Source organism: Hemiscyllium ocellatum, chromosome 35 (genome assembly GCF_020745735.1).
Source record: "Hemiscyllium ocellatum isolate sHemOce1 chromosome 35, sHemOce1.pat.X.cur, whole genome shotgun sequence".
Lineage (NCBI taxonomy): Eukaryota > Metazoa > Chordata > Chondrichthyes > Orectolobiformes > Hemiscylliidae > Hemiscyllium > Hemiscyllium ocellatum.
In genome coordinates this window covers 26,486,720-26,512,753 of record NC_083435.1, presented here as the reverse complement: position 1 = coordinate 26,512,753, position 26,034 = coordinate 26,486,720, and the positions used below count along the sequence as shown (strand labels likewise).

At 47.1% G+C, this 26,034-nt stretch overlaps 1 pseudogene; it reads right to left on the bottom strand.

Annotated features, from left to right (window-relative positions):
• Positions 1-209: 209 nt before the first annotated feature.
• On the bottom strand, positions 210-22,867 carry LOC132832577 (major histocompatibility complex class I-related gene protein-like; annotated as a pseudogene).
• Between the last annotated feature and the right edge of the window lie 3,167 nt (positions 22,868-26,034).

Below are 26,034 nucleotides of genomic sequence, written 5' to 3'. Positions count from 1 at the left end.
CATAGGGCGAGCAGGTGGGAAATCACATTCGTGCCAAACAAGTACCAGGCAATGACCATCTTCAACAAGACTGAATCTTAACATCTTTCATTCACCTCACAACTTTGACATTCAAAGGCTTTCCCATCACTGAATCTCCCACCATCAATATTAAGTTGTATTCCACTGACCAGAACCTGAATGCGATCAGCAGTATTAACACTGTGATTTTAACAGTTGGTGAGAGAGTGGGGATTCAGCAGTAAGTAGTTCAACTCCTGGCTCCCCAAGGCCTGTTCACCATCAACAAGGTGTTGTAAGATGGAACCTTGTTGCTGCTCATGGTGTTTGGAGAGGTCGGTGAACTCTTGGTCACCAGAATCTGGGTTTACTGCCTCATTTGTCCGTTTCAGTTGTGTTTTAGTCGGCTTTGTCGACTGTGCTGACACAAGATCATCTCAACTAAGATCTCGTTATGTCATCGGATTGGGTGAAGCATAATCCATTACCCCAAATGAAAACTTTAAGAGCGAAATATTTTCCGCGCAAGTCAGGAGTGTATTACAATCCAGCAATGTGTCTTCTATATTGGTTATTGAAGGATTTTTCTGGGCTTTTGCAGCCAAAATGGAGCATTCCCAACTTTATTGTCAGAAATGGAGGAATCTGGCTGAGTGAGGCCTAATAAACAATTTGTGTCCTCTCCTCTGACTCTACTGAATGGAAAACCACAGCTGTCTGTGGTTTAAAAAAAAAACTGTCCTCTTCATAGTTTTTCAAAGATCATTCACACTATTCATGGCACTACGAATAATTCCTGGTGATTTTAATAAAAATTCCTGTTTCAAGCTGAGTGAACTTACAGCTTGAATACGTTTTCCCACCTTTCCTGTGGTTTCAACTATTTCTCTGCAGCTGTTACTGTAGAGCAATGGCTAATTTCCTGTCTTCCTCCTTCGAATATTGCTCAGTTGGATTCCCAAATTGTCCTTTGCACTTTTCAAGAAAGAAGAATGAGGAATAGTTGTGAATGTAATGTTGTGTATGCTTCAACATAAACCTTTATGAAGAACTATATCATCATTTTTAACAATGACTATATTTGTATATTTCGCTCTGGGTGATTTCTGGTGTTGCAAAATTGCCAGTGCAACAAACTCATTTTAAAATGACTTCTGTGTGTCTTGATGCGAGTTTGATTAGAGAACTCATTGGCAGTTGGAAAGAAAGAATCGGAATAAATAATCAGAGAATGGGGTGAAGGGGAATCTCCTGTAACAAAGTTCGAGCCTCCATTTCCCTCTTACCTCGCACTGGATGCTACCCACCCTGTGTTTCGCTCACATCCTCAGCTGTCTCTCCAATTGCCTCCTCATTTTCATCTGGTGAAAAGGGGAGAAAGTTCCCAGGACAGGATGTATTGCAAATCAGAATGTACACGCAACATCTCAGCTGCAGTTACAGAGGGCATGGGTGTGCTGGCAAAGTGGTGATGTCATGTGCCAGTGACATATTGAAGGTTAGTTGATATAACGGAGAGCTGAGATGCCTCTGTGCAACAACGTGTGCTTGGAGAGGAATAAGTGCCTGCACAGAGAGGCTGTCACTCCAGGTCACTCAGCTGCCATGTAAACTTTTGAATGGACTTAGAAGAGTATAGAGAAAGTAGGAGTATACTTAAGAGGGAAATCAGGAGATCCAAGATGGCGGCGACTCAGCAAGTCTGAGTTTACAGTGCTCTTCCCAAAACCTGGGTAAAGTGAGTTACTCACCCCCACCACACTTACCAAACCACCCAAAAACATTTTCTAACCTTAATTAGCTGTTTACTATTATATTTAAGCAGTTTAATATTAAGTGGATAATGAGTAAACCAAAGGGATCCCGCAGCTCTCAGAAAACAAAGACCCCTCCCCCACCCTCCTCTCCTCCTCCGGCTGCAGCTGATGTAAAAACAGGCCTTGAAGAGATGATTGCCAGGCTGGAAACGACACTCGTCAATTTCATCGCAGAATCCAGACAGAGATGGAATGCATTCGAAGAAAAGTTACAAAAGTACAGCCAGGCTCTCGAGGAATTACAGGGCCGAGTGGAGGGGGCGGAGCTAAAGGCCACGACCTCCGAGGGGGCAGCACAAACAGCTGCAGAACAGGTGCGAGCTCTGGAGCAGAGAGTCCGGGCCTTTGAAATCTACATGGATGACCTGGATAATAGAAATCGGAGAAAGAATATCCGTCTTCTGGGCCTCCCTGAACAAGAAGAGAAGGGACAGTTAGTAGTATTTCTGGAGCGATGGTTGCCCCAGCTTTTAAACCTGGGGGCTGAAACTGACCGGGTAAGGGTGGAGTGGGCCTACCGGGTCGCAGTACGCGGATCTGTCCCAAACCAGCGCCCACGCCCGGTCCTGTTCCGGCTGCAGAGTTATAGGGAGAGGCAGATACTCCTGGATGCCTCCAGAAATCTTGGAAAGGATCCTAAAGCTATGATTCATGAAGGATCCAAGATTATGTTATTTCAGGACTTCTCCCCGGCTTTGGCACGAAGGAGGAAGGCGTTTGATGAGGTGAAGAAATGTCTAAGGAACTTAAATATTCAATACACCTTACGCTACCCAGCGACGTTATGCTTTACCCACGAAGGATCCGAGTATAATTTTAGATCACCAGAAGAGGCTAAGGAACTTTTAGACTCGTTTAAATAAATCGTACGAGACAATTTATGTTGGCTTGCCTCTTCCACACTCCGTGGGGAGAAATGGATACTTTACTCTACTTTACTTTTGCTTCTGGGAGCAGGGTTGTCTTCTCTTGCTATTTTATATTATTATACTTAACTGTAATTTGTTGGAGTTGTAATTTTATAGTTATGTGTGTTTGTACGTGGCATTGATGCTATCAGATATACTCAGGTATGGGTGGGGAGGGGTGGGGGTGGGGCGCTCACTGTCAACTCTAGCTCGGTATTATATCTAAATCCTATTAAGGAGCGCCCGGGTCAAGGGTGGGACACTGTTTGGGAGAGGATATGGTGGACCGTTAGAAAGGAAGTAAGGCCCCCTGAGAACAAGGGGGAGGATCTCCATTCAAACATGTTTTTTTTTGTTCTTATTGTTTGGAAATAGTTTCCTTTTTATTATACTGTTATGAGTGTATTAGAGAACATTTTCTCTTGTTTGAAGGATGTAAGTGACTCAACTATACACTCTGGATAATTGTGGATTAGATTAGTAGTTAACTGAGTTTCATTGTTTTTCTTTCTTCTTTAGTATCATTCCTTTGAATTTTGATGATTATATATTTAAGATCTATTTTTATATTAATGTTTGTGCTTGAAAGTTCTGTTTATTTTTGTAAATCTGTCAAAATATTAAATTTCTAATAAAAATATCTTAAAAAAAAAGGGAAATCAGGAGGGCAAAACGGGGACATGAGATAGCTTTGCCAAATAGAATTTAGGAGAATTCAAAGGATTTTTACAAATATATTAAGGACAAAAGGGTAACTAGGGAAAGAATAGGCCCATCAGAGTTCAGCAAGGCGGCCTTTGTCTGGAGCCACAGAAAATGGGGGAGATACTAAATGAATATTTTGCATCAGTATTTACTGTGGAAAAGGATATGGAAGATATAGACTGTAGGAAAATAGATGGTGAATTCTTGCAAAATGTCCAGATTACAGAGGAGGAAGTGCTGGATGTCTTGAACCGGTTAAAGGTGGATAAATTCCCATGACTTGATCATGTGTACCTGAGAACTCTGTGGGAAGCTAGAGAAATGATTGCTGGGCCTCTTGCTGAAATATCTGTATCATCAATTGTCACAGGTGAGGTGTCGGAAGACTGGAGGTTGGTTAACGTGCTGCCACTGTTTAAGAAAGGCGGTAAAGACAAGCCAGGGAACTATAGACCGGTGAGCCTGACCTCAGTGGTGGGCAAGTTGTTGGAAAGAATCCTGAGGGACAGGATGTACATGTATTTGGAAAGGCAAGGACTGATTCGGGATAGTCAACATGGCTTTGTGGGTGGGAAATCATGTCTCACAAACTTGACTGAGTTTTTTGAAGAAGTAACAAAGAAGATTGATGAGGTCAGAGCAGTAGATGTGATCTATATGGACTTCAGTAAGGCGTTCAACAAGGTTCCCCATGGGAAACTGATTAGCAAGGTTAGATCTCATGGAATACAGGGAGAACTAGCCATTTGGATACAGAACTGGCTCAAAGGTAGAAGACAGAGGGTGGTGGTGGACCAGTTTTTCAGACTAGAGGCTTGTGACCAGTGGAGTGCCAAAGGTGGGTGCTGGGCCCTCTACTTTTTTCATTTACATAAATGATTTGGATGCGAGCATAAGAGGTACAGTTAGTAAGTTTGCAGATGACACCAAAATTGGAGGTTAGAGCTGAAAGTGTGTTGCTGGAAAAGTGCAGCAGGTCAGGCAGCATCCAAGGAGCAGGAGAATCGACGTTTTGGGCATGAGCACTTCTTCAGGAATGAGGAGAGTGTGCCAAGCAGGCTAAGATAAAAGGTAGGGAGGAGGGACTTGGGGGAGGGGCATTGGAAGTGCGATAGGTGGAAGGAGGTTAAGGTGAGGGTGATAGGCTGGAGTAGGGGTGGGGGCGGAGAGGTCAGGAAGAAGATTGCAGGTTAGGAAGGTGGTGCTGAGTTCGAGGGTTGGGACTGAGACAAGGTGGGGGGGAGGGGAAATGAGGAAACTGGAGAAATCTGAGTTCATCCCTTGTGGTTGGAGGGTTCCTAGGCAGAAGATGAGGCGCTCTTCCTCCAGCCGTCATGTTGCTATGTCTGGCGATGGAGGAGTCCAAGGACCTGCATGTCCTTGGTGGAATGGGAGGGGGATTGTAGTGTTGAGCCACAGGGTGGTTGGGTTGGTTGGTCTGGGTGTCCCAGAGGTGTTCTCTGAAACGTTTCGCAAGTAGGCGGCCAGTCTCCCCAATATAGAGGAGGCCACATCGGATGCAGTGGATGCAGTAAATGATGTGTGTGGAGGTGCAGGTGAATTTGTAGCGGATATGGAAGGATCCCTTGGGGCCTTGGAGGCACGTAAGGGGGAGGTGTGGGCGCAAGTTTTGCATTTCTTGCGGTTGCAAGGGAAGGTACTGGGAGTGGCGGTTGGATTGGTGGGGGTGTGTGGACCTGACGAGGGAGTCACGGAGGGAGTGGTCTTTTCAGAACGCTGATAGGGGAGGGGAGGGAAATATATCCCTGGTGATGGGGTCCGTTTGGAGGTGGCGGAAATGACGATGGAAGATACGATGTATATGGAGGTTGGTGGGGTGGTAGGTGAGGACCAGTGGGGTTCTGTCCTGGTGGCGATTGCAGGCGCAGGGCTCAAGGGCGGAGGAGCGGGAAGTGGAGGAGATGCGGTGGAGAGCATCATCGATCATGTCTGGAGGGAAATTGCGGTCTTTGAAGAAGGAGGCCATCTGGGTTGTTCGGTATTGAAACTGGTCCTCCTGGGAGCAGATGTGGTGGAGACGAAGGAGTATGCGATGGCGTTTTTACAGGGGGCAGGGTGGGAGGAGATGTAGTCTAGGTAGATGTGGGAGTCGGTCAGTTTATAGTAAATGTCCGTGTTGATTCGGTTGTCTGAGATAGAAATGGAGAGGGAGGGAGGAGTCTGAGACGGTCCAGGTAAATTTGAGGTCGGGCTGGAAGGTGTTGATAAAGCGGATGAACTGTTCAATCTCCTCATGGGAGCACGAGGCAGCTCCGATACAGTCATCGATGTAGCGGAGGAAAAGGTGCGGGGTGGTGCCAGTGTAGCTGCGGAAGATGGACTGTTCCACATATCCTATGAAGAGGCAGGCATAGCTGGGGCCCATCCGGGTGCCCATGGCTACTCCTTTGGTTTGGAGGAAGTGGAAGGATTGGAAAGAGAAGTTTTTCAGAGTGAGGACCAGTTCAGTCAGTCGAAGGAGGGTGTCAGTGGAAGGGTCCTAGTTGGTACGGCGGGAAAGGAAGAAGGTTTTGAGTCCTTCGTGATGGGGGATGAAGGTGTATGTCCATGGTGAAGATAAGGCATTGGGGAACGGGGAAGCGAAAATCATGGAGAAGGTGGAGGGCGTGGGTGGTGGCCCGAACGTAGGTGGGAAATTCTTGGACTAAGAGGGACAGGACTGTGTCGAGGTATGCAGAAATGAGTTCGGTGGGGCAGCAGCAGGCTGAGACAATAGGTCGGCCGGGGCAGTCAGGTTTGTGGATTTTGGGCAGGAGGTAGAAAGGGGTGATGCGGGGTTGTGGGACTATGAGGTTGGAGGTACAGGGACTGGATGTCCTTGGTGAAGATAAGCAAAGAGGGTTACCTCAGATTACAACAGGATCTGGACCAGATGAGCCAATGGGCTGACAAGTGGCAGATGGAGTTTAATTCAGATAAATGCGACGTACTGCATTTTGGGAAAACAAATCTTAGCAGGACTTATACAGTTAATGGTAAGTTCCTAGGGAGTGTTGCTGAACAAAGAGACCGTGAAGTGCAGGTTCATAGCTCCTTGAAAGCGGAGTCGCAGGTAGATAGGATAGTGAAGAAGGCATATGGTATGCTTTTCTTTATTGGTCAGAGTATTGAGTACAGGAGTTGGGAGGTCATATTGCAGCTGTACAGGACATTAGTTAGGCCACTGTTGGAATATTGAGTGCAATTCTGGTCTCCTTCCTATTGGAAAGATGTTGTGAAACTTGAAAGGGTTCAGAAAAGATTTACAAGGATGTTGCCAGGGTTGGAGGATTTGAGCTATAGAGAAAGGCTGAACAAGCTGGGGCTGTTTTCCCTGGAGCATCATAGGCTGAGGGGTGACCTTATAGAGGTTTACAAAATTATGAGGGGCATGGATAGGACAAATAGACAAAGTCTTTTCCCTGGGGTGGGGGAGTCCAGAACTAGAGGGCATAGGTTTAGGGTGAGAGGGGAAAGATACAAAAGAGACCTAAGGAGCAACTTTTTCACGCAGAGGGTGGTACATGTATGGAATGAGCTGCCAGAGGGTGCGGTGAAGGCTGATACAGTTGTAACATTTAAGAGGCATTTGGATGGGTATATGAATAGGAAGGGTTTGGAGGGATATGGGCCGGGTGCTGGCAGGTGAGACTAGATTGGGTTGGGATATCTGGTTGGCTTGGACAGGTTGGACCGAAGGGTCTGTTTCCATGCTGTACATCTCTATGACTCAGGGCAGGCACAGGGTGCACAGTTACTTTCTTTGCTGCTCCACGCTCCCTTGTTGTATCCACCGGTGGCTGTTCTCCTTGAGCCCACCAGGTGGCTCATGAACTGTACACACAGTATCTGCAGCTTCAGTAGTGATTCTGTTACCCGCTGGAAAGGGAAACCCTTTAGGAATGTCAGGCAGGAGTGTTCTCTGTCCAGGATATTCTGTAGGAGAACAGTGCAGAGATGGTGTCTTTCATTGTCAGGCTGGCATTTTTGCTTATTGTTCTGTAAATCAGTGCAACAGTTGGTGTTACCACGAATGTCAGATGGTTGGCCTAGAAGCAGGATGATCACACTCCCACCGGAGAAAGCCAGCTTTTGAGCATGTTTCCATCCAAGCTCTCAGCCAGTTCCTCCATAACAAAGGTGAATACAGCTGCTGGGATTGTCCAGCCCATCACTGATAGAAAGGAATATCACACTCAATGACATTGTAGGTTTGGTTCATGAACAGTAATCTCCAGGGAAAGTGAGGGCGGGATTGGAACTGGAAGGGAAATATTGGAGAGTTGTGGGAGGGGGTTAGAATAGGACTGGAACAAGGAATGATCCAGCAATTCCTCTGGCGTTTTACACCAGTTTCCGGTTCGCAGGCTCCAGCCGCCTCCACTTTCCCATGGATGTGCAATCCCTTTACACATCACCCTCCCACCAGAATGGTCTCAGGGCTCTCCACTTCTTCCTGGAAAGTGCAGGCTTAAACTGTCCCCACTCACCTCCACTATACTCTGCTTGGCCAGGCTTGTCCTCACTTTCAACAGCTTCTCTTTTAACTCCTCTCCCTTTCTTCAGGCCAGAGGGGTGGCTGTGGGTCACCGCACATGTCCCAGTTATACTTGTCTCTTTGTGAGGTATGTGGAACATTCCTTGTTCCAGTCCTACTTTGGCTCCACCCACAAGTCTTTCTCTGATATATCAATGATATCATCGGTGCTGCTTCCCTCTCTCATCTGAAATTGAAAAGTTCATTGATTTCACTTCCAACGTAGCCCTGACTCCTCCCTTTCCTTTCTCGACATCTATTTCCATTCCTGAAGATAGACTGTCCACTAATATCCATTATAAACCCACTGACACCCTCAGCTATCTGGGCTATCCATCCTCATACCCTGTCCATTCCGTTCTCTCAGTTCCTCTATCTCCGTCGCATATGTTCTGGTGATGCCAACTTCGACAAGGGAGCCTCAGTAATGTCCATGTTCGTCTTTCACCAAGGATTCCCCAGCACCGTCATCAACAGGGCCCTCAACTGGGTCTGACCCATCTCCCACACGTTTGCCCTCATCCCCTCTCTCCCCTCTCACAACAATGATAGGGTTCCCCTTGTCCTTACCCAACATCCCATCAGCATTGCCATCCAGAAGATCATCAGCCCCCACTTCCGCCACCTCCAGCAAGATGCCACCACCGGACCCATATTCCCCTCCTCTCCCTTGCCTGTCTTCCGCAGGGACCATTCCCTCTGGGACACCCTGGTCCACTCTTCCTTCATTCCCAACACATCCCCCACAGCATCTTCGCCTACAGGTGCTGAAGGTGTAACACCTGCCCATTTACTGCCTCCCTTCTCAGTATCCAAGGGGCAAACACACTTTCCAGGTGAAGCAGGAGAAAGTGGGGACTGCAGATGCTGGAGATCAGAATCGAGAGACTAGCGCTGGAAAAGCACAACAAGTCAGGCAGCATCCGAGGAGCAAGCGAATCGACGTTTTGAGCAGAAGCTCTTCATCTCCTGCTCCTCGAATACTGCCTGACTGGCTGGGCTTTTCCAGCACCACACTCTCAACTTCCATGTGAAGCACAGCTTTACCTGTATTTCACACAATTTAGTCTCCTGCATTCGCTGCTCACAAAGTGATCTCATCTACGTTGGGAAAAATGAAGCATAACCTGGGTGACCGCTTTGCAGAACATTACGTTCTGCCCACGGAGAAGATCCTGAGCTTTGTTATGTGCCAGTTTAACACACCATCCCGTTCCCTGCCCAACGCCTCTGTCTCAGGCCTGCTGCAGTCCTCCAGTGAAGCTCAGTGCAAGCTGGAAGAATAGCAGCTCGCTTTCCACTTGGGCCCTGCAGCCATCTAGACTCAGTTTTGAGTTCAATAATTTTAGGGCCTGAACTCCCCCATGTCCTAACCCCCGACCACACACACCAGTCTTTGTTACGACTGTCTGCCATTAAACACTACCTATGACTAGCCACGAACAGTCTCCATTAACCGCTCTTCACCCTCCCAGTCATATCATTAAGAACTCCAATGTTCTCTCTGTCTAGCCTCTATTCCCACCTATCATTTACTCCTTATCCCTCCCCACCCTATCTTCTGCTTATAACCCAACTACCATGGGTTCTGAGAAAGGGTCTCCTGACCTGAAACATTAACTTTGATCTCTCTTCACTGGCAGAAGAGCTGGCAGAGCTGCTGAGCTTTTCCAGAAACCTCTGCATCTGATTTACAGCATCCGCAGTTCTCTCGATTTATACCTCATTGTCGAAGTTCTTTTAGTTTACAGAAAGCAGGCAGTGGTGTTTAAATGTCAGAGCATATATTGTTAGGGAGCAGACATGAATGACAAAGACTCTGTACAAAAGAGAAGTGTACATATCTTGGTTTCAACAACTGACTCCAATTACCTTAATAACAAAGTCTTTGAATCAGGGACAGGCCATTTAGGACAGAGGTGAGGAGAAACTTCTTCATTCAGAGGGTAGTGAATCTTTGGAATTCAGTATCACAGAGGGCTGTATATGTTTAAGACTTAAGATTGATAGATTTTGACAGGGTACTATGACTGAGGCTAGAAGACTGCACTGTCAGCCTCTCTCCCTCATAGGAACTCCATAGCATTTCTTGAAGTGGTATAACAGAGGAACCTCAATTATCCGGCATTCGATGAGCCGAACTGAAATACTCCCTGACCGTGTCCCTTTGAAATCCTGCCAATTGCATAACTCATCCACATTAGTTCGCAATAAAACAAAATGTTCCATCAGCCACATTTATTTCAAAAAGTATATTTTTTTTAAGAAAACATGAGTCATTCAGCAAAGTCGTATTGCAAACACTGGTCCCAAGTACTCATGTCTCAGAATCTGAGTGAAAACAGGTTAAAGAGACAAAAATAATCGAGAGTGTGGAGCTGGGAAAGCACTGCCAGTCAGGTCAGCATCTGAAGTGCAGGAGAAGCGATGTTTCGGGCATAAGCCCCTCATCAGAAAGACTATGATCTCCAACATCTGCAGTTTTCACTTTCTCCACCTTAAAGAAACAACCATCCAAGATTCCCATATTCCTTAAATCTCAGGAAAAAACATCCCTGGATTCCAAGATGGGTCACTGAGGCAACTGGGAAAGGGAAAGAAATACAGAGTTATAGAGTAAGGAAACAGCAGGGGCAGCACCTCAACCACAAGCGTCAATAATAAGATGCATCAAACAGAATCTGAAACTGCATCAAAAAAATCTCAGACCCACTCCCCAAACACCAGCAAAACCCCTCAGACCCACTCCCCAAACACCAGCAAAACCCCTCAGACCCACTCCCCAAACACCAGCAAAACCCCTCAGACCCACTCCCCAAACACCAGCAAAATCCCTCAGACTCACCCCCCAAACACCAACAAAATCCCTCAGACCCACTCCCAAACACCAGCAAATCCGCTCAGACCCACTCCCCAAACACCAGCAAAATCCCTCGGACCCACTCCCCAAACACCAGCAAAACTCCTCAGACTCACTCGCCTAACACCAGCAACATTCCTCAGGCTCACTCCCAAAACACCAGCAAGTCCCCACAGACCCACTCAACAATCATCAGTAATATCCTTCAGACCCACACCCAAACATCAGCGAATCCCCTCAGACCCATTCCCCAAACACCAACAAATCCCTCAGACCCACTCACGAAGCACTAGCAAATCCCCTCAGACTTGCTCCCCAAACATCAGCAAAATGCCTCAGACTCATTCCCCAAAACCCACAAGTCTCCTCAGATCCATTCGGCAAAAAACAGCAAATCCCCTCTGACTCACTGCCCAAACACAAGCAAATCGCCTCAGACCCACTCTCCAAAACACCAGCAAAAACCTCCTCAGACCCACTCCCCAAATACCAGCAAACTCCTCAGACCCTCTCCCCAAACACCAGCAAATCCCCTCACACCCACTTCCAAAACACCAGCACAAACCCCCTCAGACACACTCCCCTAACACCAGCAAATCCCCTCGGACTCACTCCTCAAACACCAGCAAGTCCCCTCAGACCTACTCCCCAAAGACCAGCAAATCCCCTCAGATCCACTCTCCAAACACCAGCAAATCCCCTCAGATCCACTCACGAAATACCAGCAAATCCCCTTAGACTCACTTCCCAAACACCAGCAAATCCCCTCAGACCCCCTTCCCAAACACCAGCAAAACCCCCCTCAGAATTACTCCCAAACACCAGCAAATCCCTCAGACCCTCTCCCCAAACACCAGCAAGTCCCCTCAGACCCTCTTCCCAAACACCAGCAAATCCCTCAGACCCTCTCCCCAAACACCAGCAAGTCCCCTCAGACCCTCTTCCCTAACACCAGCAAAACCCCTCAGACCCACTCTCCAAACACAAGCAAATTCCCTCAGACCCACTCACCAAACACCAGCAACACCCCACAGACTCACTCCCCAAACACCACAAATCCCCTCAGACCCACTTCCCAAACACCAGCAAAACCCCTCAGATCCACTCTCCAAACCTCAGCAAATCCCCTCAGACCCACTCATGAAATACCAGCAAATCCCCTTAGACTCACTTCCCAAACACCAGCAAAACCCCTCAGACCCACTTTCTAAAGACCAGCAAGTCCCCTCAGACATACTCCCCAAAGACCAGCAAATCCCCTCAGACCCACTCTCCAAACAATAGCAAAACCCCTCACTCAAATTCCAAACAGTGATCACACAGGGGAAGGAGAGGGGGGGGGGAGGTAGTGTGGGAGGGGGAGGGCAATGGATAGGGGGAGAGAGAGAAAGAGAGAAGGAGGGAGGGAGGGACTGAGGTCAGAGGCCACCCTCCAAATTGTACAGTAAACACCAGCTCCAATATGGCAGTTACAATGATATGCTCCAAACTGGATCAATTCTATTCATACCTCAGGTATTGGCAGAATTGGCTCAGGATGTGTTTTTTGCAGAAGAGGTAATAAAAAGACTTCATTCTCAGAGAGACAGATTCAGAGTATGTGACAACCAAAGGCACAAGCAGAGAGAAATATCCACACAACAATAACACAGAATGAAAATTTGTGATACGAATGCACAGAGACAGATATAGAGACAGAGAGAAGTAAGAGATGCGTCTGCATACACAAACACACACAATAATTCGGTACTGAATGTATCAAAAAACAGCAAACACAGAGAATTTTGATGATTAGCTTACTGTTGTAGAATGGTGGATGATTTCCATTCTCTCTGTTTAAAAAACTGAGAATTTTTAGTGAAGAGTGTAAATGGATGGAAGTCCAAGTGAAAAAGAGAAGGATTCAACCTCCCTCACCTTATACCCCTCTCTCCCAACACTGAACCACTGCCAACACTGACCCAAGACCTGCACTCTCAAAAACGACTCAAGACGTATATTCCTATCTGCAGCCAAAACCCACAGCCCAGCCCTGACCTGAGAAACTCCTCAGTATGAATATCCACATTCAGGGGACTTACCCTCCACCTCACTCTCTGGGCTCCCCCACCTTTGTGGGGGCCTGATGTTCACAGTCTGAGTCTGTGATTGCTGGCTGAGCCTCTGAGGAACAGGTCCCCACTTTGGCCCATTCCTCTCCAAATTGACAGCCTCCACCCAGACTCTGAGCCTGAGAACTGTCCCCCAAAACGCAGAGGTTCGGCCACTCTAACCACCTCCAAGTAAACCTGAGACCTCAACGTCTCCATGTGCGACAACCCAGGGGCCGTACCACTCTGAAATTTATCTGTTCCTACCTCTCTTTCTGTAGATCAAAACAAAGTTGGTGAGAACGAGGAGGATCCCGAGAACTCCAAGTACAATAGAGGTAATACCAGGAATCTGCAGTTGATGCTTTGATCCTGCAAAGACAATGAGAGATCGAGAGACTATTAGAGACTGGGAAAGAACAAGAGACTGAGTGGTGAGGAAGAGAAAGAGAGAGAGAGAGAGAGAGAGAGATAGAGAATAAGTGGACAAAAGAGAGAATGGGTGAGACAGAATAAGAGGGCACGAGAGAGATTGAGTATGAGAGAGAATGAGTGCAATAGAGAGAATGGGTGCGAGGCAGAGAATTGAGTTTGAGAGAGAGAATGAGTGTAAGAGAATAACAGTGTGTGAGAGAATGAATGAGAGAGAGAGAATAAGAGTGAGAGACAGAAAGCGCGAGAGAAAATAAGATGTGAGAGACACAGAAAGCAACAGAATAAGTGTGTGAAAGGGAGCAAGAGAGAGATAGTGATAGAGCAAATAAGAGATTGAGAGACAGCGTGAGGAGAGAGGGCGCGTGAGAGAGCAAAGAGAAATGTGTGAGAATAAGAAAGAAAGCGAGAGAGAATGAGAGAGGGAGAGAGACAAAATAAGAGAGTGAGAAAGACAGAGAATAAGAGAATGTGTGAGAATAGGAGAGCGTGAGAGAATAAGAGTGTGGCGAGTGGTGAAGGTTCAAGAAAAGGAATAGGGATAACCCTGGAATCATCAACCAGTCAGTCTTACATCAGAGGTGGGCAAATTGTTGGAAAGGATTCTGAGAGGCAGGATTTATGATTATTTGGAAATGCATAGTTTGATTATAGATAGTCAGCACGGCTTTGTGAGGGGCAGGTCAAGCGTCACATTCTTTATTGAATTCTTTGAGTATGTGACAAAACACATTGGTGAAGGTAGAGCAGTGGATGCGGATTCTTGCAAGTTTGATAAGGTTCCCATGGTAGTCTCATTCAGAAAGTAAGGAGGCATGGGATGCAGGGAAATCTGGCTGTCTGGATACAGAATTGGCTGGCCCACAGAAGACAGAGGGTGGTAGTAGATGTAAAGTATTCAGCCTGGAGCTTGGTGACCAGTGGTGTTCCGCGGGGATCTGTTCTGGGACCTCTGCTCTTCTTGAGTTTTATAAATGATTTGGATGAGGAAGTGGAAGGGTAGGTTAGGAAGTTTGCTGATGACACAAAGGTTGGTGGAGTTAAGGATAGTGTGAAGGGCTGTTTTAGGTTCCAATGGGCTATTGACAGGATGCAGAGCTGGGCTGAGAAGTGGCAAATGGATTTCAATCTGGAAAAGTGTAAAGTGATTCATTTTGCAAGGTGGAATTTAAATGCATATTACAGGGTTAAAGGCAGGATTTTTGGCAGTGTGGAGGAACAGAGGGAGCTTGGGGTTCATATCCATAGCCCCCTCAAAATCGCCACCCAATTTGATGGAATTGTTAAGAAGGCATATGGTGTGTTGGCTTTCACTAGCAAGGGGATTGAGTTTAAGAGTCATGTAGTCATGCTGCAGCTCTATGAAGCCCTGGTCAGACCACACTTGGAATATTGTGTTCACTTCTGGTCACGTCATTATAGGAAGGATGTGGAAGCTTTAAAGAGGATGCTGAGGAGATTTACCAGGAGATTTACCAGGAGATTTGCCTGGACTAGAGGGTATTTCTTACGAAGAAAGGTTGAGGGATCTAGGGCTTTTCCCATTGAAGCAAGGTTGGATGAGAGGTGACTTGATAGAGGTGTACAAGATAATGAGAGGCATAGATAGAGTGGATCGCCAAAGACTTTTTCCCAGGACAGAAATGGCTTCTATGAGGGGGCATAATTTTAAGGTGATTGGAGAAAGGTTTAGGGGAGATGTAGGCAGTTTCTTTACACAGAGAGTGGTGGGTGAGTGGAATGCACTGCCAGCAGTGGTAGTAGAGTCAGATACATTAGGGACATTTAAGTGACACATGGCTGATGGTAAAATGAAGGGTATGTAGGTTAGTTTGATCTTTAGAGTAAGATAAAAGATCAGCAAAACATCAAGGGCGGAAGGGCCTGTATTGTGCTGTCTGTTCTATCTTCTATGTTCTAGTAAATGTGTGAGAGAGACAGAGTAAGTGAGAGCGAGTAAAAGTAAGAGAGAGAATAAGAGAGAGAGAGAATGAGAGAAAAAGAGAAAGAAAAAGAGTGAGAGACAAAGGGAAAGAAAAAAGAACCCATGAGAGAAAGAGAAAAAGTGAGAGAAAAAAATTGAGAAAAAGTGAATGAGAGAAACACTGTGCGAGAGAGAGAATAAGAGTGAGAGAATAATAGTGAGACAGTGAATGAGAAAATCATGGAATGAATGAGAATGAGAAATAACCATAGGGAATTAGAGAGAGAGAGACAGAGAGACTGAGAGAATGAGGATATCACATAGTGCACAAAGCCAGACCAATCAGCCTGCACATTCCCTACTTACAATGCCCTCAAATCTTCCCCCATCGTTTCTCACCTGAGTCTATATTCATTCACTCGATTCCCTTCCCATTTTCCCTTGAATACATCTCCGGTATTCACTTCAAACACTTCCTGCAGCAGTGACTTCCATGTTCTCATTTCTCTTTGGGTGACCTCTTTTGCAATTTTCAAATGGATTTCTTAGAAGATCCCTCAAACCATTAACTTCAACTTATTCTCTTCCAAACAGAAGGAATCACTGTCTCAGCATCTACTCGACAAAAACCCTTTAACATTTGAAAGAATTAACCATACACCATCCATTAGTCTTCTTTTCACAGGTTAGTTTTTGACCCCTTTCTGATTTGTAAGTGGTGACAGGGAAGATTCCAACCAAACGCAATCTATGGTATGAATAATCAGAATTACACAAGAAGTATGCTGTAATATCCCAGGATATGCCAAGCAGTATCTCTGTTCTTATCGTCTATAAATCACATGAGCATTTTGGTATATTGACAATTAATATTGTCCCTCTCTCTACCCTGGTTTGTCCTGGTCAAGCAGCACAGCACTGACCCTCCCTGGTCTGAGTCTGGTTCCTCTCTGACAGTGAGAATCAGTCTTACCATAAATCACCACCAGCTTCTCCTGCAGCCCGCTATGCTTCACCTGACAGGAATACTCGGCCTGATCCTCCGGATCAAACCATTTTCGGACCTGATAGGTCTTGTCGTGATTGAGTAAGATCCCTGTGGACAGGGTCTCATCGATCAACACTCCGTCCCTCCACAGAGTCACCTCAATGGCTTGTGGGTAAAACCCAGTGACAAGACAGGACAGTCGGTTAGAGTCATCCAGATGGATAAAGGACACAATGGGGGCAATTGAGGGAGCGAGGAAGAGGAGTCAGTGCAGGAACATAGAGATACTAAATCCCAGGCATTCACTCACTCTAACCCCTCCACCCCCACTCCCCTTCACCAACATTCAGCCCTCTTCACACACACTCACCCTCCCTTCCACTCAATCACCCACACTCATGTCCTCCCCTACCTCATTCACCTACACTGACTCGACTCATACCCTTCCCCTACACCCACACTCACTCCTCCCTCCTCCTCTGCCATCCACACACACTCCCTCCCCACCCATACATCCACACACTCACCATCCTCTCACCTTACTCAACCTCTCCCTTCTCACTGCCTTCCCCTCACTCACTCACACTCACTCCCTCCATCACTCACTCCCTCCTCCTCATTTATCCACCTTCACTCACTCCCTCCCCATCACTCACCCACACTTCCTCCTTGTCCCCTCAACCACACTCATTCCCTACCCCTCACATCCATTCACTCCCTCCCCCTACTCACCACCATGCAATCAATCCCTCCCCCCTCACACACCCACAATCAGTTTCCTCCCTCCCCTCACTTACCCACACTCAGTTCCCTCTCCCGCCCTCACTCACCCACAACCAGTTCCCTCCCCACGCCCTCACTCACCCAGACTCAGTTCCCTCCCTCTACTCATTCACCCCCACTCAGTTCCCTCCCCCAACCTCACTCACCCCCACTCAGTTGCCTCCCCTCGCCCTCACCCACACTTAGTTCCCCACACTTAGTTCCTTCCCCCTCACTCACCCACACTCAGTTCCCTCCTTCCCCTCACTCACCCACACTCAGTTCTCTCTCCCACCCTCACTCTCCCACACTCAGTTCCCTTTCCCACCCTCACTCACCCACATTCAGTTCCCTCCTTCCCCTCACTCACTCACACTCAGTTCCTCGTCCCACCCTCACTGTCCCACACTCAGTTCCCTTTCCCACCCTCTCTCATCCATACTCAGTTCCCTCCCCCACCCTCACTCACCCTCACTCAATTCCTTCCTCCCTCACTCACCCACACTCAGTTCCCTCCCTCCCCTCACTCACTCACCCACAATCAGTTCCCTCCCCCGGCCTCACTCACCCACACTCAGTTCCCTCCCCCACTCTCTCACCCACACTCAGTTCCCTCCCTCACCCTCACTCACCCACACTCAGTTCCCTCCCTCCCCTCACTCACTCACCCACACTCAGTTCCCTCCCTCCCCTCACTCACTCACCCATAATCAGTTCCCTCCCCTACCCTCTCTCACCCACACTCAGTACCCTCCGCCCTCCCTCTCTCACCCACACTCAGTTCCCTCCCCCACCCTCTCTCATGCACACTCAGTTCCCTCCCACCACTTTCTCTCGCCCAAACTCAGTTCCCTACCCCATCCCTCTCTCACCCACACTCAGTTCCCTCCGCCCTCCCTCTCTCACCCACACTCAGTTCCCTCCCCCAATCCTTTCTCACCCACACTCAGTTCCCTCCCCCACCCTCTCTCATGCACACTCAGTTCCCTCCCACTACCTTCTCTCACCCAAACTCAGTTCCCTCCCCCCACCCTCTCTCACCCACACTCAGTTCCCTCCGCCCTCCCTCTCTCACCCACACTCAGTTCCCTCCCCCAATCCTTTCTCACCCACACTCAGTTCCCTCCCCCACCCTCTCTCATGCACACTCAGTTCCCTCCCACCACCTTCTCTCACCCAAACTCAGTTCCCTACCCCATCCCTCTCTCACCCACACTCAGTTCCCTCCCCCCACCCTCTCTCACCCACACTCAGTTCCCTCCCCCTCCCTCTCTCACCCACAGTCAGTTCCCTCTGTCCGTACTCCAGGTAGTTCCTGAGCCACTCGACACACTCCACCTCCGGGAAATGCTTCCATTGCTGGTTGTTGACATGCTCCTGGTCCCACTTGTTTTTGGTGCTTTCCCCCCAGGGGGTGGGTGTCACCCACACTATGCGAAATTAATCGAAGCTCAGGAAATCCCGGACGTTCCACCCATACTGAGTGAACCCCCATGTTGTCCTATCATCCCTCAGGTCACAACCCATACCTGGTATGTATGGATCCCTGTCAATCAGAGGTTAGATCGAATGGACAGTGAGAGCTTTTTCCCTCGGATGGCAATGGCTAACACGAGGGGACATAGCTTTAAATTGGGGGTGGGTGGCGATAGATATAGGAGAAAGTGAGGACTGCAGGTGCTGGAGATCAGAGCTGAAAGTGTGTTGCTGGAAAAGCGCAGCAGGTCAGACAGCATCCAAGGAACAGGAGAGTCGACATTTCGGGCCTGATCCCTTCTTCAGGACGATAGATATAGCACAGATGTCGGAGGTAGTTGCTTTACTCAGAGAGTAGTGGGGGCGTGCACCGACCTGCCTGCAACAGTAATAGACTCGCCAACTTTAAGGGCATTTGAATGGTCATTAGATAACCATTGGGATGAGAACAGAATAGTGTAGGATAGACAGGCTTCAGACTGGTTTCATAGGTTGGTGCAACATTGAGGGCCGAAGGATCTGCACTGCACCGTAATGTTCTATGTTCTATGTAACACAAGCTGCCAATCAGGCAGAACAAACACAGATAATCAGGCTCAGATACAATGGAGGGTTCAGCCCATTGCCACCAGTTTCTTGCTCCCAGATCCCAGTCCAATCCTGGTTTCTCCCCATTCCTCGCCATTCTGGTTGGTTCGGTACATAAGCTTTGGAATATCGGTTTGGAAATTCAGCTCCTGTTCCTGTGCCAGCATCGTCTTCCATTCCCAGGCATCCAGACCCTCGCTCTCCACCATCCACTGCTCCCGGGGGATCAGTTCCTTCCGATCCCTGTTGTACTTAACAAACTGGACCCCGTCCACGTACCCGACAATCATAAACTCCAAGAAGCCAGGAATCAGAGTCACACTGGTGAAGAAATACTGGAGAGTGTGGGAGGCTGGAATAGGAGAGAGGAAATGAGATATCAGAGTAAGACAGCAACCCCACAGAAATATCAGGATACGAAACCAGAACATCAATCCTGCCCACAGCTTAATCTCGTCCCAATTGCCAGCACTTGGCGCATATCCCTCTTAACCTTCCTATTCATATACCCATCTTGATGCCTTTTAAATGTTGTAATTGTACCAGCCTCTACCACTTCCTCTGGCAGTACATTCCATACACGTACCACCCTCTGTGTGAAAAAGTTGCCTCTTTGGTCCCTTTTAGATCTTTCCTCTCTCACCTTAAACCTGTGCCCTCTAGTTCTGGACTCCCCCACCCCAGGAAAAAGATCTTGTCTATTTATCCTATCCATGCCCCTCATGGTTTTATAAACCTCTGTAAGGTCACCCTTCAGCCTCTGACACTCCAGGAAAAACAGCCCCAGCCTATTCAGTCTCTCCCTGTAGCTCAAACCCTCCAACCCTGGCAACATCCTTGTAAATCTGTTTAATTCACTCATTGGATGAGGGTGTCGGTGGCCAGGGCAGCATTTATTGCCCATCCCTAATTGCCCTGAGGGCAGTTAAGAGTCAACCACATGGCTGTGGGTATGGAGTCACATGTAGGCCAGACCAGGTCAGGATGACAGTTTCCTTCCCTAAAGGACATTAGTGATCAAGATGGGTTTTTCCAACAATCGACAATGGATTCATGGTCATCGCTAGTCTCTTAATTCCAGACATTTACCGGATTCAAATCTCACTATCTGCTGTGGCAGCATTCTAACCCAGGTCCCCAGAACGTGGAGATTGACAGTCCAGTGATAATACCAGGCCATCGCCTCCTGTCAAACTTCACAACATCCAATAGCAGAGAGACCAGAATCGAACAGAATATTCCAAAAGTGGCCCAACCAACATCCTGTACAGCTGCAACATGACCTCCCAACTTCTTATATTCAATGCTCTGACCAATGAAGGCAAGCATACCAAATGCATTCTTTAGCACCCAGAATGGCAAATGGTTATTCACAAAGCCCTAACTGAACAGGGAAGAGACCTCCACCAATGATCCAAATCCTGTGAACACCAACCCTGGTCCCTGCCATTAATACCCAGCATTCCAACATTAGAACTAGGGGACATCATCTGAGAATTAGTGCCAGACCGTTTAGGAGAGATGTTAGAAAGCATTTCTACACACAAAGGATGGGAGATGCTTGGAACTTCTTTTATGTATGGTAGTTGTTAATTTGAAATCTGATAGGGAGATAATATTTTGTTTAGCAAACATGCAGTATTAAGGGATATAGACCAATGACAGGTATTGGGAGTTAGGCCACAGATCAGCCATGATCTGACAGAATGGTGGAACAGGCTTGAGGAGCTGAATGTGTTCCTAAGTCTCCTTTTAGTGTCCTCTTCTCCAAGGAGAATAGCCCCAGGTTCTCCAAGTCACTAAAATCCTGGAAACATATTTTTAAATCTTTTCTGCACACTCCCCAACACTTTCACATCTCTCTTGAGATGCCTGGAATTGGTCTCCTGTATCTCCAGCTTGTGTTGAACTTGTGCTTAATACACCTTTAGCATGATGTCCTTCCCTTTTACACTTTAGCTTTTATTTATCAGGTCAGATTGGGTTTATAGTCATTGGCGTTCATCTGAAAGACTGAGAGGAGATCATATTGAAATGGCGATGTTGCTGAGGAGGCTTGGCAGAGATGCTGAGAGGGTGTTTCCTCTTGAGAGGATTTTCCATTTAAGACTGAGATGAGGAATTTTTTCCAGGTCAAAAATGTCTGCAATTCTCTTCGCCAGAGAGCTAGATCAATGAATACATATAAAGATGAGTTTGATAGATTTAGGATCTACAAAGGAATCGATGGTTCTGGGGAGTAGGGAGGTAAATGGAGTTCAGGCCTCAGTCAGATTGGCTATGATCTCATTGAATGACAGAATAGGGCCAAAGGGATGAATGGCCTATCCTCATTCTTATTTCTGATGTCCTTATGTTGGAAAGCAGGGATTGAAAGTTAGAGGATGCATACAATAAAGGGATTAGGAACAAGTTGATGGAATGTTTTTGGCCTTTATCTTGAAGATTGGGACACAAAATTTAATTTTGATCTGGAGTAACTGCATTCAGTTCTGTGCCCCTCACCTCAGGAAGGGGAGTGCAGCACAGATTTGCTAGAGTGGAAAGGGTGAAGTTAGGCAAACTTCAGTTTGCAGGACAGAAGGGAGATCCAGTTGAGGTGCTGAAGATCATACAAGGTTTAAACTGCATCAATTCAGATCCCCTGGTGTGGGAGTGAAGAATGGGAGGGGATAGTCTTAAAATTAAAACTCAGCTTGTTCCAGCATGACGTCAGTAACTACTTCAAGAGTAGGATTCATTGAGAAAGTGAAACTTTGAGATTATATTGACATGGTGGAGTGGCCAGGTAGGTGGCAGATAGGATTCAATGTGGAGATATATGACAGGTGACATAGTTTGATACAAAGAACATGAGAGAGAACATAAAGGGTACGACTCTAAAGGTAATGTGCAGGAGCAAAGAGGACTGAGTGGACAAATACACAAGCTATTAAATGTGGATCAATAGGTAGATGAGCCATTATTAAAAACATTCAGTGTTTTAGATATCGTAAATAAGGGCACAGAGCACAACAGCAGGGAGGGTATGACAAACGCACATGAGACACTGATTAGACTTCAACTGAGTACTGTGATGTGGAGCTGCCAGTGTTGGACTGGTGTGGGCAAACTCGGAAGTCACAAGACACCAAGTTATAGTCCAACAGGTCTATGTGAAATCACAAGCTTTTCGAGCACTGCTCCTTTGTCAGGCAACATGCCTGATGAAGGAGCAGCGCTCCGAAAGCTTGTGATTTCAAATAAACCTGTTGGGCTATAACCTGGAGTCGGGTGACTTCCAAGTTTGCCCACACCAGTCCAACACTGGCACCTCCACATCATGGCTACCATTGGCACCACAAACCGCTGATTTAAAGTGCGGAGGATCTTCAAGTAGATCAACACAGACATCACATTTTGACAGAGATGCAAGAGAGCAGACAAGATCCCAAAAGGACGACAGATCATAAACCTACTCAAGTTGATCTTACACACAGATTACACTGACAGACTGCCACCACACTTCTTTCACACTCCTCAAACATCAGCTCTACAGGAGAAAACAAAATCTGGAAACCGAGATGGAGTCGCTATTCTCAGTTGGTGCTCCGATCTCAGTGGACCAGCTACTAGACACTGCCAAGCAGACCTGACCTGCTGTGTTTTTCCAGCGCCACACACTTGACTCTGATCTCCAGCATCTGCAGCCCTCACTTTCTCCCTATGGTTAATACACCCGTGCTACAAACTGGCAGAGACTCTCTCATACAAAGAAACCAGAACGAACAGTCCAATCATTCTTGGTTCGCTGAACCAATTGGATCAGATATTTTGCGACAAATAATTTGCCAATAATCTATCCACCGACAGTCCTGGGAGCAGTGTTCCGGGAGAATGAAACTGAACCCAGTTCCAAGTTAAAAATCACACAACACCAGGTTATAGTCCAACAGGTTTAATTGGAAGCACACTAGCTTTCGGAGTGACTCTCCTTCATCAGGTGGTAGTGGAGGGCTCAATCCTAACACGCAGAATTTATAGCAAAAATTTACAGTGTGATGTAACTGAAATTATATATTGAAAAATTGATTGTCTGTTAAGCCTTTCATCTGATAGAATACAGTGATAGTTTCACTTCTTTCATGTGTAAATCACAAAACTTTTTTTTTTAAAAAGTTGCATTCTTGGGTTAGCTGTTAACAATGGTGATAGCTAGACAATATGTTGAAGGTGTTAGCCCCCTGTATTCTCTGTCTATGACCTGATGTTTAGATTGATTCTAATCTAAAAAGTGAGATAACAGAGTTTTATATAAATTCATGCAGTTTTTGAGCTCAGAGTTCTACATGAATGTATGCAGTTTTTGAGCAAAGTACAATGTAACCCTGAAAATTCACCCCACAAAATATATATGTGCATGTGGGTCTTTGTCTGTCTGCGTGTGCGTGTGTCTGTCTGGGGTGGGGGTTGTGAGTGTGAGAAAGTGTGTGTGTGTGTGTGTGTGTGTGTGTGTGTGTGTGTGTGTGTGTGTGTGTGTGTGTGTGTGTGTGTGTGTGTGTGTGTGTTGAGTGCAGAGTGTCTTAAGTCTGTGGGGGGGTGCATGTGGGAGTGTGTGTGTCTGTAAGGGTGTCTGTGCGTGTCTGTGTGCGCGTCTGTGTGTATGTGTGTCCATGTGTATGTGTTTATAGGAGTGCCTGTGTTTGTGTGAGAGTGCGTGTGTGTGTGTAGGAGCATCTTTGTGTGTGTATATAGTGCAATGGTGGTCACCTGTAATGTGACATGACCCCAAGGTCCCGGTTGAGGCCCTCCCTATGGGTAGCCGAAAATGTGCTGCTGGTTAAAGCACAGCAGGTCAGGCAGCATCCAAGGAACAGGAAATTCGACGTTTCGGGCTAGAGCCCTTCATCAGGAATGATGAAGGGCTCTGGCCCGAAACGTCGAATTTCCTGTTCCTTGGATGCTGCCTGACCTGCTGTGCTTTAACCAGCAGCACATTTTCGGCTCTGATCTCCAGCATCTGCAGACCTCATTTTTTACCCTCCCTACGGGTACCGAACTTAGCTATCAGCCTCTGCTCGGCCACTTTTCTCTGCTGCTTGTTCCGAAGTTCACCTTGGAGGATGGTCACCCGAAGGTCCGAGACTGAATGTCCTGGACCACTGAAGTGTTCCCCAACTGGGAGGGCACCCTCCTGTCTGTTGATTGTTGTGCGGTGCCCATTCATCCGTTGCCGTAACCTTTGCTCGGTTTCCCCAATGTACCATGCCTTCGGGCATCCTTGCCTGCAATGTATGAGATAGACAACATTGGCTGAGTCACCTGAGTACCTGCCATGTACAAGGTGGGAGGTGTCCCCACGCGTAATGGTGGTATCTATGTCCACAATCTGACACGTCTTGCAACGCCTACCGTGACAGGGTTGTATGGAATTGTCCTGAGAGCCGGGCAGCTTGCTACCAACAACGATCTGTTTGAGGTTTGGCGGTTGTTTAAAGGTAAGTAGTGGCGGTGTGGGCAGAATCTTGGTGAGGTGCTCATCCTCATTGATAATGTGTTAACAGACAACCAACTTTTCAATGTATAATTTGTTACATCACACTGTAAATTTTGCTATAAATTAGGATTGAGCCCTCCACTACCAACTGATGAAGGAGCGTCGCTCCGAAAGCTAGTGTGCTTCCAATTAAACCTGTTGGACTATAACCTGGTGTTGTGTGATTTCTAACTTTGTACATCCCAGTCCAACACCGGCATCTCCAAATCAGAACCCAGTTCCGGTTTACTTAGGCACCTCCACACTGATTGGGTCAATGCTATTTTGGGTCCAATCAGAATAAAACAGAGAGTTATCAAACTCCGGCAGAACAGACTCAAAACAGGTTGAAAAGACCTCTCCCAATGGTAAAAGCGAAACCACACAACACTCGCAGACTCTCCCAGAGATAAACATCGCGAAAGAGTCACACTGGGTTCAGGACGTTAGTAATCAAACAACACCAGGTTATAGTTCAACAGGGTTATTTGGAAGGATTAGCTTGTTGGACTAAACCTGATGCTGTGTGATTTTTTTTAACTTTGTCCGCCCCAGCACAAAAACCGGCAGCCCCACATCATGGCAGCAGAACGGCCACTCTTATACCTGACCGTAGATACTGTCCCACCCTCGGTGGGGGGGGCGGTTTCCAATGTGTGTCAGATTTCCAGTAGATATACTGGACCGCTGCATATCATCAGCTGCCACTGATTGGAAAGATGTTGTGAAACTTAAAAGGGTTCAGAAAAGATTTACAAGGATGATGCCAGGGTTGGAGGATCTGAGCTACAGGGAGAGGCTGAACAGGCTTGGACTATTTTCCCTGGAGTGTCAGAGGTTGAGGGGTGACCTTATAGAGGTTTACAGAATTATGAGGGGCATGGAAAGGATAAATAGACAAGTCTTTTCCTAGGGGTTGGGGATTCCAGAACGAGAGGGCATAGGTTTAGGGTGAGAGGAGAAAGACATAAAAGAGACCTAAGGGGCAACTTTTTCACGCAGAGGGTGGTATGTGTATGGAATGAGCTCCCAGAGGATGTGGTAGAGGCTGGTACAATTGCAACATTTAAGAGGCATTTGGATGGGTTTATGAATAGGAAGCGTTTGGAGGGATATGGGCCGGGTGCTGGCAGGTGGGACTAGATTGGGTTGGGATATCTGGTTGGCATGGACAGGTTCGACCGAAGGGTCTGTTTCCGTGCTGTACATCTCTATGACTCTATGAGTCTATATAGAATGTGAGGAAATTGATGGTGACATCTTGAAATAAGTCCATAGGAGGTGGTGCTGGATGTCATAAAATGCATAAAGGTGGATACATTTCTAGGATCAGATCAGGTGTACCCTCGAACTCTGTTGGAAACTAGAGAAGTGATTGCTGGGCCTCTTGCTGAGATATTTGTATCATTGATAGTCACAGGTGAAGTGCAGG